At 40.4% G+C, this 17,542-nt stretch overlaps 1 protein-coding gene across 11 annotated transcripts in view; it reads right to left on the bottom strand.

Annotated features, from left to right (window-relative positions):
* NRIP1 (nuclear receptor interacting protein 1) overlaps positions 1-15,351 on the bottom strand; it is a 212,059-nt gene extending 196,708 nt beyond the window's left edge. For 6 of the 11 annotated variants that reach the window (XR_007723869.1, XR_007723870.1, XR_007723868.1 and 3 more), the window contains exon 1: positions 14,153-14,293. The gene's annotated coding sequence lies outside the window, so the exon portion shown is untranslated. Of the gene's footprint in view, positions 1-339; positions 13,473-14,152; positions 14,409-15,147 lie in introns of those variants that run through there. The other 5 variants (XM_050782352.1, XM_050782356.1, XM_050782351.1 and 2 more) reach the window with 4 other exon arrangements.
* Between the last annotated feature and the right edge of the window lie 2,191 nt (positions 15,352-17,542).

Raw genomic sequence — 17,542 nt, 5'->3', positions numbered from 1 at the left:
TCCGTATATTATGATGGCTTTGACTCCTTTCTGGCTGGGAAGAGACTGCCCCTCCAGGCGCCAGCCAATGCTTAGAAAAGGCAAAGGAGTCAGCGCGCCTTTCACATGCAGACTGACCAATCCACAGCCTACCTCCTCCACCTGGCCCACACAGCCAGGAGGCAATATTCCCCTGCCTGGTATCTACCAGGCAAACTAGGGACCACTCTTACAGTTCAGAGCTTGTATACCTATAACTTATTCAAAGCTATTATATTATACACCTATAGCTTCTTAGTAGTAGTAGCAGTATCATTTACCTACAGCAAATGCAAACCAGCTAATCTTAAACTTGGTTACCTGTCCCGCCTTGCCTTTCGCACAGATACTCCAGAAACGGCTGCAGCCTGTTCTCTCTCCTAGCTCCTGCCCCTTTGGCCCCTGGACCAACGCTGGGGCTTTCTCATGTGGCCCTGAGTGTCATGCTGTGCCTCCAAGAACTCATGAGTACAATAAACTTTGTCTTCCCGAGCCTCTCCTGTGTCTCCTTTTCACATGCACCTGACTGACCACATAAAAGAACACAGAACTCTGCGTGTGTACGCGCGTGTGTGTGCGTGCGTGTGTGTGTGCGTGTGTGTGTTATTTTCATTTTATTTTCCCTTGTTCAGGACGTCAATAAAAAATTATTACACCTTTAAAAAGAGGTACCTAAATAAACAAACCTACCAATTCTGTATGCAAAATGAAATCCTGGACTGGCAGTGGGGCTCAGATAACACTCAGAAAAGAACAATGTGTCTGAAACTGTAAGGAACAGGTCAAAAACACTCCATTTAAAATGTGAACACCTGCTACAGACTATGTTAATTCACAAGTCCATCTAGGAAATGTTTTTCTTCCTCCCTCACCTGTTCCCCCACCTATCTTGCATTCAACTCCATAAACAGCAGTTCTCCCCCATTATAAAACAGTTGACGGTTAAAACAATGAGCCAACCAAGAAAGGATAATATTCTATAACTGACATTTACTGCATTGGCCTTGGACTTCTAATCTTTACCAGACGGGCACACAAATCAATCCATCAGCTCATAAAGGTGTGCTTTTTTAACCTCTAAAACAGATGGGATTGGCCAGAAGTGTCTGGCATGTCAAACTGCTAATCACTGCTGCCCTTTGCACAAAATAACCCACTTAAGTTGAGGCATGGTTGCACTGTCACCGACATTAGTCTGTGGGAAACCCATTTAACTGTCACACACTCCTGCCACTCCTGCTCTCCCTTAATTAAGCCTAATGCCTTATGCTTTGACCTTTTGTTCTAGCCTATTAACCCTATCTAGTACAAGTTCAATTATGTTAAGCTAAAAACTTTGCTGTAAAATATTAAATGCCAAGCTCAAAAAATCATAAGGGACATCCTCCCAGCCCTAAGTTCTATTCACCCTGATACTCAATACATTCGAAAGTAAAACCTCACTTTCAAAGTAACACTGATACTGAAGCGAGGAGACGTTAAATGACTCACCCATTTCATAGCTTTTCCATGGCAAAGCCTCACTAAAACCTATCTAATCCCTAGTTCCAATTCTTTAATCTCCATGGTGTTTCTGATTAATGGTTAAACCACCCGGAAGTGTGTTAAGGACACTAACATTTTCACAACAAATTATTATCCTTCAACATCCTCTAGAATATGCTATGCAAAGAGGTCTAAAACAAAATAAACTGTGACTTCAGTAGTTGAGAAGTAATGATTCTTTTCCCCTCCCACACATCGAAACTTCCTGTCCTATCCCCTCACTATTTTTCTTTTTTCCTCTTTAAAAGTAACAATGGTCACTGAGAACTACTAAACCCTGCAACACTCACAAGGTAGTATGTACAACCACTATTTTTCCCCCTGATACTTCACTGAAGTATTAATACAGCCAATGGCTTAAACTACAGAAAGCAATTACAACTTGCTACTTATCCTCACCGGACAAATTCACGCAGCATATCTTTTCAAATATGTCTTTTTTACACCTATATGCATATGAATTGCTGTTCACATCTACCAGAATTCCAAAAAACAGAACCAAAACACTTTCTATTTCACTGTAAAATAAAACAAAATGTAGTCCAAACTAACATGCTATCATTAACGATATTTTATTTTACCACAGTGATGTATACTGTTATTTTTCCTTTCATTAACTTCACACAATTAGAAAAAAATGTTCTTACCGCCCTCGCTGTGACACATAAACAACTTAAAGATCAGTAACATACAACAAAATTTGAATTTCTGATTGGTGTGAAGAAATCCATATTAATTTTAGATTTTCAAAAGATTTAAAATCAGATTTTAATTTTACTTTTGCTGACTGCCCAAAGGTCCATTTTTACCTATTCTCAATCTTCACAAATATTGTCAGCTTTTGCCTTTAGCAACCCTAAACTTTACAGGTTTAAAGTAACATGCCATTAAATAGAACATACAATGATTTTGCAAAAGCAAGATCATTTAGAGTGCTGCCAAAACAATGAATAATCTCAATGAGATAATTTATTAAAGGAGGAAAAAAAGAGAAAAAGAGTTTAAAATTCAAAGTGAATGTGTTTATGTTATTAGAATGATGCCTGCAAAGGAAAGCATTCCTTGGCATTATCGGGAAGAATACCCATGGATGTGTAAAATGTAAAATAAACAGATTGATGTATGGTCAAAGCTAAGCAAACACTTGTATCGGGGCAACTACCAGCAACTTTAGTTTTATTCACCCTTTTCATTGCAAAGGATAATAGTGTTAATTTCAATCAGACGTTATGCCTTACTTACAACTTTTAGTTCATGAAACAGAAATTAAGTTTGGGTGTCTGCTGAGGAAACCAATGGTGGGAAATTCACACTCACAATTAATGTAGAGAAATTCACGCATTTCTATAACATACTGACTGACACTAATGAACAATGAAGGAAAAGTTGTTCAGGAACTCAGGATAAGTAAGCACTGGTGGAAAGCACGCCGTAGAACACAGTGCATAAATAGCAAATGTGCTCATTTTTCTGCCTTTTTACTTCATACATTAGTCCACTAAGCTTGTTCCTTTTTGCTATGATTTACAAGCAGGTGAATACACAGACATGTAAGCCAAAAGAAATACAGTGTCAAACACTCATAAAGTTACCTTTGCTTTAAAAAAAAAAAGAAAAAAAAAAAAAACTTTGCCTTCACAAAGCAAGAAACTGAAGTTATTTTAAGAGCATCTGTTAAAAATCAATGTTATAAATATATATCCACATAATTCATTTATTTTTATTAGCATTTTAAAATAAATTTCTTATCTAGAAATCTCTGAGCTGCATTTCAAAATAATTTTATTTTCTGTCTCTTACCAGCAGTTATTAATAAAGTTGAATATGATGGTGTTCTAACAGTCAGGAAATTCACCTTTAGTGAAGAGCAAATCCTAATTTTTAAAATACAAAAGGGCTTCATATACTGCTTAATCCTGTAACTTACCAAGTTCTGAATCATCAATTGTTCTTGACACCCTCTTAACTTTTAAGGTTACTGCACACCAAAATTAACTCTAGATGTGAAATGTTAAGATTTCCACCTTCCCAAGCCATCAAATCCAATGCAGTTAAGTGTGCCCAGCTGGGGGGTCCTTCTGACTACTGGAAGTGATGCTAAGGAAACTACCTAGAAGGCTCTAGAAATATTATTATTCATTTTCTTACAAAAAAAAATGTTGCCTCCAAAGATTTTGCTAAACATGTTTTCTAATATATTATAATTTGTGTATTACTGCAGAAATGTAGTATTACAAAACAAATTATTTCAAGTACCAATTAATCATAATGTCACTAACAGTCAGTTTCACTTTTTCCCTCATAATTAGTATGCCTGGAAAGAAGATAATAAATTTTAAGGAAAAAACTATCATTCCTTTTAAAAGTCCTAATTTAAATGGACTAAAGAAAAAACGTGGAAGAGCTTCCATTATTCATAAGTTATACATAATAATTAACAGCTGCTATGCATAAATACATAAAGGTCCTATTGCTGACCCAAGTGAGCCAAATTTTGCCAATGGTTGGGACTGGTACAGTTCAATTCAACAAATGCTTACAGACACCCTTCTGTGTGCCAGACACTTACAGGACCAACAGTACACTCATGAATAAACTCCTATTCATGGAGTTCTACCAAGGAAAACAGCTATAACACAAGTTTAACTTTTACAATCAGGGTGTACACAAAACCGTGAAAGAAGATCTGATCTTGTTAGAGGCTTGGGGACAGAAGTAAGCCTACAAACTCCCTTGTCCACTGTCCCATGAGGGAGAATATTCCTTTCCAATTTGTTTCACCAAGGTCAGGAGCATGGCCGGTGTGTGGTCCATGAAAAGGTCTACATATAGATTTTTTCTCTCTTGCTCTCTTTTCTAAGGGTGTAGACCAATGTGCACTTGGTTCATGGCACATTATCACCACTGGTCCACACAGTGCCCCCTTATCTTATTTGTTACCTTTCTCAAGAGAATAGAGGAATGGGGTCCACAACCTTTGAAATATGTTTCCAGTTGAACCAACAGACCCAATCACCTCTGTTAATGGTATCAGAAGACATCAGTAAAAAGTAGAGATGGCCTGTGAGTGCTCTGGTCAACTAAAGGTCTCTGGCTTTGTTCATCTACAAATAAATAACAAGTCTCCCTATTTCTTTTTAAATAGAATTCCAAATGTATGTAACATGTAAAACAATGCCACTGTATTAACATGTACATAACTGTACTCTGTTTTTTTTTAATTCTCAGCTTGGAAATTATATTTCAAGTAATAGAATATTCAACAAATCGTAAGACTTCTATGAAGACCATGAGAAGAAAATAAGGTACTAGAACAAAAGTGAGGCACCCAGCCATTTCTCATTCCACGTCTCAAGACCTTGTTCTTATTATTATAGATCCCTTCTTGGGGTTAGCTTGGATTTTACTGCAGGATCCATCACCAAAGGTTATTAACTATTTCTTACCACCTGGGACATGAACCCCTCTTTCTGAGACTGCTTTGACAAAAATAAACAAAAAAGTGTGAAATAAATCAAGATTTGACTGGTCATCCTAGGTCCACCCAACTGCTAGCTGAATGACTTTCAAAATGTCTTTAAATTCTTAAGGACTCAATTTCTTCCTCCATAAATGCAGACAGTAACTGTTTTGGACATTTTAACTTAATGGCAATAACAAAAACTACAGGAAGATAAGTAATCGTTTACCCCATTGTATCACATGGATCCCCTGGCAATTAAAAAAAAAAAAAGATGAATGAGATATTAAGAAATAAAAAGGAAAACAGAGTAAAGACGAAACAAAAATAGAGAAAGAAGGAAACCCAAGAGAAAAGAAAATGGCACATAAGCACTAAATGGTAGCATTTTATCATTATTTTATTTACAGTTTACACTAGCTGGGTGCTCTTCCATACACAAGATGCATCTAAACCCAACTTGTTTGATAAATGGGGGGAGGACAAGGTGCCTCTAAGATAGGTGTGCTTAAATCCAGAGCAGCCATAGCTTTTATCAAATTCTCTTCCAACCTGAAGAATCTAACGATTCTATGAAATCACTTCAATTTGTGATCACTTCAATTTGTGAAAGCCCAAGCAAAAGAAATTCAAAGTTATTTCAAAAAAAGAAAAGAAAATGTAACTTTGACTCAGGTCAGTCAAGTATTACCAGGATAGATAAAAGCAGATTTTTAGCAATAGTTAACAATTCATTGCCTTAGGGTTTGCCACAATAATAGCAAACATCCAGATATTGGAAAGGAATCAGATGGTAAATTAAAAAAAGACTGTTTTCAATCCTTATATTTGGCATCACATAGATTCACTGTATTTTAATTCTTTTTTTTTTTTTTAAGAAAAGCATGGATCAGTTAAGGAAACAATATAAGTTCATTCTGATCTTTAGGAAGACATTCTTCTCCCCATATTGTTGACTTTGACAATTCCTCTTTTTTCTTATTTGGCCAAAATACAATGTATTCTCTAAACAAAAGATAGATGCAAAATGTTTCCTTTGCAGCTTTTATACAAATCTCTTGCTTTTCCAACATGATTTGGCAACTCAAAATCTAAAGCACCATAGAAAATATTATGTTTACGAGTCTTATTATTCATCCTTGTGTCTCCAATATAGTTTCAATTTGACTATACCTTTCAGTGTATACGGAACCACTCAGCTTGTATCTTTTAGGTTCAAAATTCCATAAATTTTAAATGAGGCAAGCAAAAGGAGGTGGAGAAGCTCATAACTCCATTTCTTACGGCTTTAACAATAAAAGCCCGTACCTGGTATGTACTTAAAAATGTACTATGTGCCACAAAGCTCCCCAACTCAACAATCTCCCTCCTGACCAGTCTACTCTCAAAATAAAGTCAGCTACTCCTCACCTCTCTACTTCCACTTCCTTCCATTTCACAAATGCATTGTCAATTTCCTCTGTATTTCAGAGACCAGTTTATCAGCACAGCATAGTCTTGAACAAAATTATTGTGAGTGAAGATAGGGTAATTAAAATAAAAAAAAAAATCATGTTAAGAACTGTAATAGTCAAGAGTTGTAACTTTTCAACCAGGAAGAGCTACAGTTCTGAATTTGCTACAACTGCTCCTTGAAGTGGACAAACAATTAGCCTTGGGAACACTCAGATTAAGACCATGACAAGCTATTTTAATGAATTATATCAAGAAACATAGCTGCTTTCACTGCCTCAAATAACACTGCAGTGTAAGTACAACAGCTAGCATTGGAGTGAAAAGAGCCTGTGCGGCAGCCCTTGGTGACTACACTTCCCTCCAGTGCAATGCAGGCAGCAGGACATCAGCGCTTTGAGTACTAGCATAAACTGCTGCAGAATCATCGACTGGCAACAATGTGCCTTCCCAGAGAGCCTGGTCTTGCAGAATCCAGGCTATGAGGCTTGGAAATGCTGCATGAATTTTGTGGCTACCAGGTTGGGAGCAAGGTTTTTTTAATGGCTTCCTGAAAATCAGATGGCAACCGGTTTTCTCTTCAAACAATGGTATACTCTTAAAGAAAATCAAATTATCAATGAAATTAGCCATGTGCCCGCAGGCAAGTTAACTACTCTTGCATTTCTCAGACTAGGTTTCCTTATCTCTAAACTACAGAAAATGATACCTAGATGTCACAGGGGAATTGGAAGGATTAAAAGACAAAATGTGTGTAAAGCTACAAAACGGCTGCCCCAAAAAGTTCAATACTCTTCCTTTCCCTGCTCCCCCTCCCAATAAAACAGGAAAAGGCAAGAGGCAAGTAACTAAACAACTTCTTAGTATTCCAAGTTTCTACCCAATCATCTCTTCTTCTTTTAAAACCACGGGCTTGAAATCTGTACTGTTCACTGTCAACAACAGCATATACTGCTGTATAGTCAGAATTTTAGAATTTAGAAATTAAATCTAACCCCTTATTCAACAGATGCTGCCGGGGAAAGAAAAGGGCTTTCCTTTTATCTGTATCATCTTGATTTAGTAGCAGAACTTAAAGTCGAAAAATAAACGTGGAAGAACAAAACAGGAATACTATTTTTTAATATGTTTTTCAAAAATCAAACCTGAGCCTACATGACCCATTGTGCAAACAGTCCCTTTAGGAGAAAAACTGCAACTGTGATTAATTTCTCTTGAGAATATTTCTTACTTCCCATTTGGAGAGTTTCACATGTTTCCAAACATATTTTCTTGATGTCCTCCATTTTATTGTGTACTCTCTCCTTCCCTTAATTTGTTTCTTTTCCAGTGTATAAATCTATTGCTCTATTATAGATTATTATAATATAAACTCATAAATTCAGGAATTAAAAAAAAATCTTGAAAAGCATGCTTTTCAGAAACCATTACAATCCGTTAAACAGTTGCTCTCTCTCAACTTCTAGAAAGATCCCTCAAGAGAGAAGTCCCTTTTTCATTCCGAACTTCTAATTCTCAAATTTTGATTATGTCCTGCTACTTACCAAAAACTCCATTATACTACTACTCTCATTTCAATATTGTACATAAACAATTTCCCATCCTACTAATGAAATGCTTTATGAATGCAGTAACATATTTAACATGTGCACGTTATGAAGAGTACAGGCAAACTCAAACTATTAAAAACATGTAACTATTAGGAAAGCCATCTTAGTCACTATATGTGACTACAGCTAAGCTTTTCTCTTAAGTATCTAAAGCAAATCACCAGACTTTTACCTAGTACCCTCATATAGCTAGATAAGAAAGTAAAAGTAAAATAATCAAAGCAGACTACTTCTAACAGCAGAAGCTCCAGACTCCTTAGTTTCTCTGTTGTGCTCAATCCTTTAGCAAATTACAGGCTTGAAAACAAGGAGTAGCTCTATCACTTAACAAGTGACTAAGAAATGACTTTGTTAATTAGAAGTCCAAGGGTGAGAGGCTCCTTTCCACCAAAGCTCTGAATAAACACCAACATCAGGTCAACCAGAGCTGTCTTGGTCCCAGGAGTAGCTTAAGCTGATGACTCAAATTCCCAGCAGGATTCTAGTTTAATATTTATTGAAACTCTGAGCTTAGTCACACAGTGACTTGGAATTTAAGGCACATGGGGTCTCTTCTTTCCATCCTTAAAGATATTTTTGCTAAGTGACACAAAGTTAAAGAGGCAAGATGGGTTTTAATTTAAGAGTTTTTATTCCCTGAGGTGTAAAAAGTTAAAATTTTATTTTCTGGGGAGAGTGAACCATACTAGCTCTGAATTTCAAACACAACTATTAACCCTGTCAAATAATTCTATTATCAAGTTTTACAAAACTGTTTGTTTTTATTTTTATTTTTTTTTCTACCCCAGCCCTATGTATTGAAAGTGGACAGAAGGAAGGGAGGGAAGGAGGGAAGGAGAGGGGGAGAATGGATGAATGGATGGATGTCACAATCACCTTTCTAGCCAAAGTTGCAACATATGCTGGAGTTCTTGAAATTATTTCAACCAAAAAAAGGATCATATGACTCATAATTTGTTTAGCAGGTAATTATTCACCCCATTATCTTCAAGAAAAATCTATCTTAAAATTGTGTATAGCTTTTTAAAAAATCTTAATACTAAGAGGATCCTTTTTTTCATAACCCCAAAGAGTGGTTTTTTCCCTCTATTTTCGAGTTGCCAGCCTTCTCAATTCTTTAAATCTGATTCACATTATACTACTTTTAGAGTTCTAGGCTAAATGTTTATCCCTAGCATGATTCAAAGTATTAATTTCAACAAAATCCTAATATAATGATAAAATGTATCACATTTATTTTTAACTCTTTCCTATTCTTCTAAGAACTTAAGGAAAACTATTTTATGTTTCGGGTGCATTTTGATAAGCTAAAATACCACAAATTTTGTAATGCTTCATTTGTAATATTTGCAAGATAGTGTAGGGATCAATTTGAATTTCAAGGTTCATGATATAGAGTATATACCAGAACTGTGAGAAAAGTTAGTATAAATTCCTACTCATCTCAGTTTGTATTATTGCAACAAATTAAAACTACATTTCACAACTCGTAGTAAAACAAAAGGAAAGTTCTGATCTAAATAAACTCCAATCTTCAGAATCCTATACATTCAGTATCCATCAACCTGAACACTAAATTTCAAGAAAAAACAACAGATGGGCATCCATATGACAGTTTGCAAAAAAACCCTGATAAGACTTCAGGAATTTCTGTGGTCTCTATTTTCCCCCTACCATGAATCATAGGTAATGTGCTTAAATAAAGCATTCCTTCTGCAGCTATTTACATTGTTTATCTTTATCAAAGATCCTATAAAAGAATTATCCAGTTCACCACGCAAACTTTAGCACTCAGAACACTGTTTTCCCTGTTGATGAAGACCCTCGGAAAATTCCAGACGTTAAAAGATTAAAGAAAATGTGATCTAACATTAATTCATTTTCCTCCAAACAAAGTATAACTCCTGATTCCATGCTGGTACCCAGTTTTGATCCTCTCCTTTAGAGATATCTCAGAGGCATTCAAAACAAAGTGGGAACATGCACAAATGGGGAACTTGTCATTTTTCACCCTCAAACAACCACTATTTATATAATATTGCTGGCCTCATAAAAGGGAATAGAGAATCCATTACCATCAGCAATTCATGCCTCTGCTTCAGCATCAGATGCAAACAGGATACAGAAACTAGATCTCTCTCCTCCATTTACTTTTTGTTCATTCCAACCTCTCGACATAATCTTTAGTTCCATTCCAATGGCCTGTTTCATCATCTGACACTCCTGGTTTTTTACCTTCTCAAGTCTTAGCAACCATACTGGTGTTACATTTCTCTAATTGTTGTGTTATCTAAATATTACAGGAGGAGCTTGCTCATTCCCCCTCCCCCAAAAGTCCCTGAAAAAACTACAACTTAAGGAAATGCAACTTGAATCTTTTTAGTTCACAGATTCAGACTCATACATCCTGCGAGCCCCCTAGCATATGTTGCTGAAATTTTTCTTTTGACTTTGCAATAGTTGTCAAGATTATTTTAATGAAAATATTTCTCCAGTTGGAAGACATGGGTATACAGGACTTTGCTAGAACGACAAATGCTTTTTCCCAGTCTTCATCCGCGTAACAGTAAATCATTATTAAACAAACACACAAAATAAAACTCACTCTGAATGTGTATCAGTCACCTGAAGGGGCAGAAAAGCACAAGAGTGAAGAAACTTCACCCCAACCACAGCCAAGAAGGAAAGTTGCAACCAAGGCACTTTTCACAGAAGAAAATATCCAAAGATGTAGATGCTGTTTATTTTAGAAAAGGGGAAGAAGGCAAGGGAGGGAGGGAAAGGGTAGGGAAGAGACTAGAACTCCTCTTCTCTTACTAACCTACATTAAAAACTAATTGTATCAAGCAATCTCAATGCAAAACTGACCCTATCACAATTTAAAGTGAATAATGCTTTCCTTGACAAAAATTCGGTATTTTAAACTCATTCTGAGCAAAATTATCTTTTAACCTGATACACCAAACTATTAGTTTTTCCCAAACAACAGTTAGAACATGAGCTTTTCAGTTTCTTACACTCTCTCTGTTTTAAAATTAAAAGCCAAATTCCTTTAACTTCATATATCCTAAGTCACTCTGATTTAAAATTACTTCTATGCCATTGTCTTCTAGCACTGGTCTGCAATAGAATCTGTGCAATTAACAATAATCATCTTCCCTCTGATCTTTCTAGAGTCAAGGATGGCATATCTCCTTATCTTATTTGTTCCATTAGATTGGCATATTTTGCCTCATCTGTCACCTTCTATCAAACTCTGCTTTCAGATATGCGTTAATTCATTTTTAGTTGTCCTCAATGTTCTAAAATAGTGATGTCTGACAGAATTAATACAGTGCTCTAGTTCTTTCTGTTCAACCGGTATTTAATTAAAGATCTTGGAGGCTATCTTTCTCTCAGGCTATACCACTTAAAGGAGGAACATTACTTCCTCCATGGACAATGTGATAAGCCACATGGCAACAAAGCTGCCTCCCTAACGTCTCTCATTTAATACACTGCTTTACCACATATAAACTACCAGCAAAACAGATTATCACTTTAATTCACATTGATTTTACTTTTCATATCCCTGAACCACAACTCTGCCATGGGCTGCGTTCTCTCAACTTCTGAATTTCCCGAATTTCTGTAGTTGTAATGCTCTCCTATCTTTTTGCTTTTGTTTCATCTGGACTTCAAAAAGTTCTAATGGCATCTGATTTGGAAGAGTTCTTGAATCTCTGAAAACAACGAAGAAGTCTTTAAGCAATCAGAACTGCCTTGGCGCACACTCTGAAAACTCCGTTTCAAAATCTTTTGAATTAATATCTTTTGGAGAATAGCCCACTCAACTTGAGATGTCATAATTTTCCATTCTAAAGGTGGCATGGATAATTTAAATGGGCACTTGCTATTTATTACTTAAATAATTGTTCTCTTGGATGGCCTTTCGAAAGCTAGTACTTCTTAATCATTTTCGACTGTATCAGAACTATAACAGGCATGTCAATTTAAGCAAACTTCATGAGCAATAAACTAACAAACAGACTCTAGGTGGTGGTATAGGTTATTTTTTATCATGATGTTTTGCACTTACAACCGCAAGAGTCAGAAAAGCCTTTAGTCTCTTCACACATTTCTTTAGTGCAAAGTTAACAACATTTTAGGCTGTTAAAATTAGCAAAATCCAAGTTCTACAGAGTTTGCAAATGCATGTAAAACAGGCATTAAACCTGGTTTTCAACTAACTTCCCACAGGCATTAAACCTGCCTTTTCACCTAACTCATTTGAATAAAATCAACAACGAACAGTTCTTTTTTTTTTTTTTTTTGGATGTGTATTTTGCTCACACTCCTAGGGCACTTCCCAGGGTAAGTTTGGAAAGAGGTCTTTCTCCACTAGAGTATGACACAGACTAGAGCAACCAATCCTGTAACCTGCAGGGCAGTAGCTGTTCCACTAATTGATTCTCCTTCTTTGTCTGTAGGAACTATGCCCAGGCAGAAAAAAAGTTACTATAGATGATGAAGCCAGCGCTCCCCTGAACCAAATAAACCCTATCGACATTACCAAACTGCTGGGCAAAAGCAGAGCAATTCACTTACTTCGAAGGTGAAAACACTTCAACATACACCAGGCGGCAACCGACACTTAGGGGCTAAGCAGATGAAACACCATTTGTTTAAAAAGTCTATTATCTTACTGTCTCTTCCACAAAGGTGGAAAACTGATGATTAAACATTGAATAATGCCACCCACTTACTAAACCTATGATTCACTAATAAGCATTCAATGCAATTCATAACTTTAAAGAATGAATTACCGAAGCCCCTTGCTTCACAAATTTTCCCAAGAAACAGAAAGAGCATTCATCACCTATAATCCGACAACCATTTTTACTACGGACACCTACAGATGGCTTCTCTTCCTCTAACGACACAATTTCCTTCACAATCCCACATGTAATCATTTACAATACCAGAGACAAACTCCACCTCAGTTCCACCAGCCGAGTTTTTAAAAATCCTTGTGCCTAAGAACGTCTTCTTTCCCCAAAGTAAAATGTGCCATTAAAAAATATTTTTAAAAAGCAAAAGTGCTTATCATTCCGTACTTCTTTTACTACCTTCAGCAGCCAATTACTGACGTGATAAAAGGTAGAAACTCCTGGAATGCTTCAGAGATCAACATGTGTCACAGACTCCCAGCCAGTCCGCCTCTAAGACACAGTTGGTTCCTTTGTTCCTTCAGACTGAACACCAACTCCTGATTAAAATTGGGAAACTACTTTGGAAGGGATGTGAGGGTCTGCAGAATACGTCCACGGAAACCTTCATAAAACAATATGCAATAGTAGTAAGGTGGACACAGCAGAAGGGAGAAAGGGCAGCCTCCCGGACTTCCACGGGGCTCACCCTAAATGGGGGCCGGCCCCTGGCTCCTGGTAAAATGATGGCTGAGGCCTCGGGTCCGTGAGCCACGCCATCCGGGGGGGACGGCGAGTGCGGGCAGAGCGGGCCTGGGGTCCGTTGGGGGCCGGGCGAGCTGTCCGTTTTCCTATTCACTTTCCCAGCCGGGTATCCAGCGAGCACGGAGCAGGCAGGCACCCAGGCGAAAGGCGCCGCCCAGGATCCGGCTGGACAGCAGGATCGAGAGCGGCGCGGCGAGTGGTGCCCGAGGTTCGCGACCGAGAGGGCAGGCGAGCGAGGGGCAACCCCGACCCGGCCCCCCGAGCTCCAGTGTCCGACCCCGCGCAGGGGCCACGCGACGGCCGCCCCCTTGCCCAGAACCGGCACGGACGGGCGGGCCGACCCGGGGCCACTCCACAACTTGCCGGCCCGCCGCCCCGGCCCCCCGCGAGAACCCGGGGAGACTCGAACCAGGCAGCAGAGGCAGGATTCCCCCGGAAACGCGCCCTCCACGCCGCCCCGTGCGCGCCCGCGGCCGGCCGCGCTGCCCCCGCCGCCCCGACGCCCCCGCGGCCCTGCCCGCCAAGCCAGCGCCGACGCGGGCCGCGCTCCGGGGCCGTTTCCGGCGGCGCCGGCGGCCGCTACTCTGGGCGCCCTGGCCGCGGCCGTCACTCACCCCAGGCCGCCGCGGCTCCCAGCCTCCGGCTCCGTCAGGCTCGGTCCGCGAAGGCGCCTGCCGCCCCGTCCTGGCCCGGCACCCCGGCGAGCTCTTCCCTCCGACCAGCGGCGCTCCCGGCGCAGCGGCGGACGCGAGGCCACGGGCGGACGGGCGCGCGCGGGTGGCGGGCGGGCGTGGGGCCGGATCGTCCCTGCGCCTCGCCGCCGCCTCCTCCGCCGCCGCCTCCCGAGTTCGGGGCTCTGCTGCAATGTCTGCGAGGCTGACTTTGAGCGCCTCGCTCGCCGCCCGCCCGCCCGCCCGCAGCCGCGCTCCTCCCTCCGCCGCCGAGTCCGCCGCGGCCCAGTCCCTCCCCTCGCCGCCCCACGCCATTCAGCTCTTCAGCCAAGTTTCTTAACCCTTTTCTCCCCCTCCCTCCCATTGTCAGCCGGTCAGGAGGAAGCCGTGCGGGTCCGGGCCGCTCGCGGTAGCTGCGGAGCCCCCTATGGTTCGTGGATTTCCTCCTCGCCTGCTTTCCGGGTGGCTCAGACGGGGCTGCAGGGCCCGGAGGCAGCGAAAGGACCGCGTCCCCAAGAGAGGGGCTGCTCGGCGCGCCCGGGCCGTCCTCCGGGCTCCCAGCTCTGTCCAGCCGCCCGCGACCGCTGCAGGCGCCTGGACAGCTCCTCCTGGGAACCCGGGGAAGCGCTCTCGGGACCCAGGCCGAATGCTCCCGTTTGGGCAGAGCCTGGGGACCGGGGCACCCCAGACGCCCCAGGGTCCCCGCCTGGGTGCTGGCGCCTTAAAAGTCTACCTCCTCCCCTTCACCCCACAACACGCGCTCCCTGGGCCCCCTTTCACCCCCCACCCAATTTCTATCTCCTTGTAATCTGTGTGTCCTGCTTTAATCTTGGGGGGCGCGGGCGCGAACTCTGGGTCACTTTGACCCCACGCCCAGCACGTAGTAGGCACCCAGCCCTCATGTGGAGCGACTCCGGGAGGAAAACTAGGAAGGAGACCTGAGGAGCGCCCCGCTCAGCTCCCTGGACAGACGTAGGACCCAGGAGCAGGGTTAATCCTCGGCTGCTTTGTCACTGCGAAGTCTCCAGCGGAGTCTGTCAGCCAATCTACATCATCCCCGGGAAGGATCTGACCCAACCAGACAAGGCAAAAGGAGCAGAGCTGCTACTTCTTCAGCAGCTCTCCTCGGTTCAGTCTCCGAATAAGAAATAACAATTACATCACGAGGCCGGGGCGGCAGCGCGGTGGAGCCTCTTGGTTTCCTGCAGCCTAATCTCGCTGAACCCGCCTCTAAATTGGGGGGGCTACAGACTGGTGAAACGAGAAAGTGGAGGGAGGAGAGAGTCATACGAAACCATAATTTCCCCTTATCCGTGTATTTGCTGTTTTAAAAATCGTATCCTCAGCGCTCCCCAAACATCTCCCTAGAACTATTAACACCCCCTCAACACCTCCCCAGATGTCAGGTTTCTTTTTGACTTGAGCATCCAGCATTTAGTAATTCACCATGAAAAAAATTACCAGGGGAAACCAATGTTGTTGCTGAAATTGTTTTTGCTTGACACAAAAAAGCTAAAGTATAGCTTAGTCTCACCCGAAATTCTGAAATGGCATGCCTGTGTTAAAACACTTATTACATAAGACAAATGAGCCGATGAGGCACTCCATTCTTACATGTAGGTTTTTATATCCTGAAGAATTTGATAGCATTTGAAAATGGAGTTGCTAATGCGCTTAAAAAACAACAACTATCCAAGTCATGAAACTGTATTCTATGCCTGTTATGTAATGGCTGTATTGTGTACTGCAAATTTCACTTAACCTTTAAAAATATGAATGAGAGTTTTAGAATACTGTCACAGTCTTGAAAGTGAAAGCAATTTTTCAAATTAATGCTTAATAAATTCAGCACCTAGCACAGTGCCGGGCACATGGTACCGATGTTTTCCTTAGTGACAATGGCACTTTTAAAAACAATTATTTTACATCACCCTACTGATTGAACTATGCAATCTGTTGCCATTTTAAAAAGTTAAACCTCATATAATACCATATTATTTGCATATACCACAATTCAAAATCTGCTGTAGGCAAATTAGTAAAGGCTGCTGTTTTTTAGTGCATCATTTATTCAGAATTGATACAAAGCAAACCGTTTCAATGATGACCAGCGTAATTGGAGCTTGGCGCCTTAGTGGGGGTCAAACTTTTTTTACGAAAATTATTTTTAACCATAATACAAAGATTTTTCTACAATGTATTGCAAATGTTTCTCTTAAGCGGTTTATTGAACATCATTTAGCATTTTCTTGACAATTCAGTGTCAATTTTATTATAAGTAATTGTTGTAGTAGGTTGTAGTGGATTCAGGAAATATATCCAGTTCCTATTCTATATTCTTCCTAGGTGTTAGGGATTCTCCCAGGAGGTCCAAAAGCTATCAGTCGCTACACCAAAGGACTGTAGGATGCCATGACTTAATGATTATCTCTGCCTTTTGTAATTTCTCTCTCTCCCCCTTCACTAACTGACAATCTGTTTTGCTTACTGTTACTAGCACAGCTGTCACTAACATTCTCCTCATCTTCTGATTGGTAACTTCCAGTCTAGTGCGGACTGGGAATCCAGATAGCCTCACTTGTCACAATTCTGTCTAAAGTAAACTTAATAGGTTTTGGGTAAGGGACTAATGGCTCACCAAGGAGTAGGGCGCACACACACCTTAGTGCATAGACTATGGAAAGATACTTGGACTACTCAAATCTATCTTTTAAATGCATTCCTCTTCTTAACCAGGTTTTGAACCACGGAGATTGCCCAACAAGCCAAGAATTTTCCAGCCCTCCAACATTGGTGTTAAAAAGTCCACTGCTATATGCTAGATGACTTCCCAAAGCTGTTCACTTATTATTATTCTGTTTTCTCAACCCCACAAAAATCCAGTCACTGAAATCCTGAACTCTTTTGATAGTGGCATGAGTGTTAAGTTAATTGCACACCTCTTGTGGAATTCATTTTCACTTAATCTTGCTAATTATGTGGAGACTATTTTGTTTGTTGTTGTTCTTTGTTTTTTAAAATAAATCAATACCTAAATTTCCTGGCTAACAGAGTCATTGCAAGGATACTAGGGCATTATATGTAATATAAGAATGCCTGTTTGGTAATTTGTACTTCGAAGTCAATTCTCATTTGAATCATTTGTGATGTGAAAACAATGCTGTTCGGTTTATATACTTAAACACCTAATTATTGTTTTACGTCCAGGGTTCCTGTGGGACCACATGCTTATAGTTCAGTCTCAGTATACCTATCTGCCACAAAGATGTAGTCTGGGAGGGGTGTGCCTTTGGTGTATTCTCTAAATCTCTCTTGTATAGCATTTTTCAAAAC

The sequence above is a fragment of the Macaca thibetana genome, chromosome 3 (assembly GCF_024542745.1).
Source record: "Macaca thibetana thibetana isolate TM-01 chromosome 3, ASM2454274v1, whole genome shotgun sequence".
In the NCBI taxonomy this organism is placed as follows: domain Eukaryota; kingdom Metazoa; phylum Chordata; class Mammalia; order Primates; family Cercopithecidae; genus Macaca; species Macaca thibetana.
This window is presented reverse-complemented; position numbering and strand designations above follow the sequence as displayed.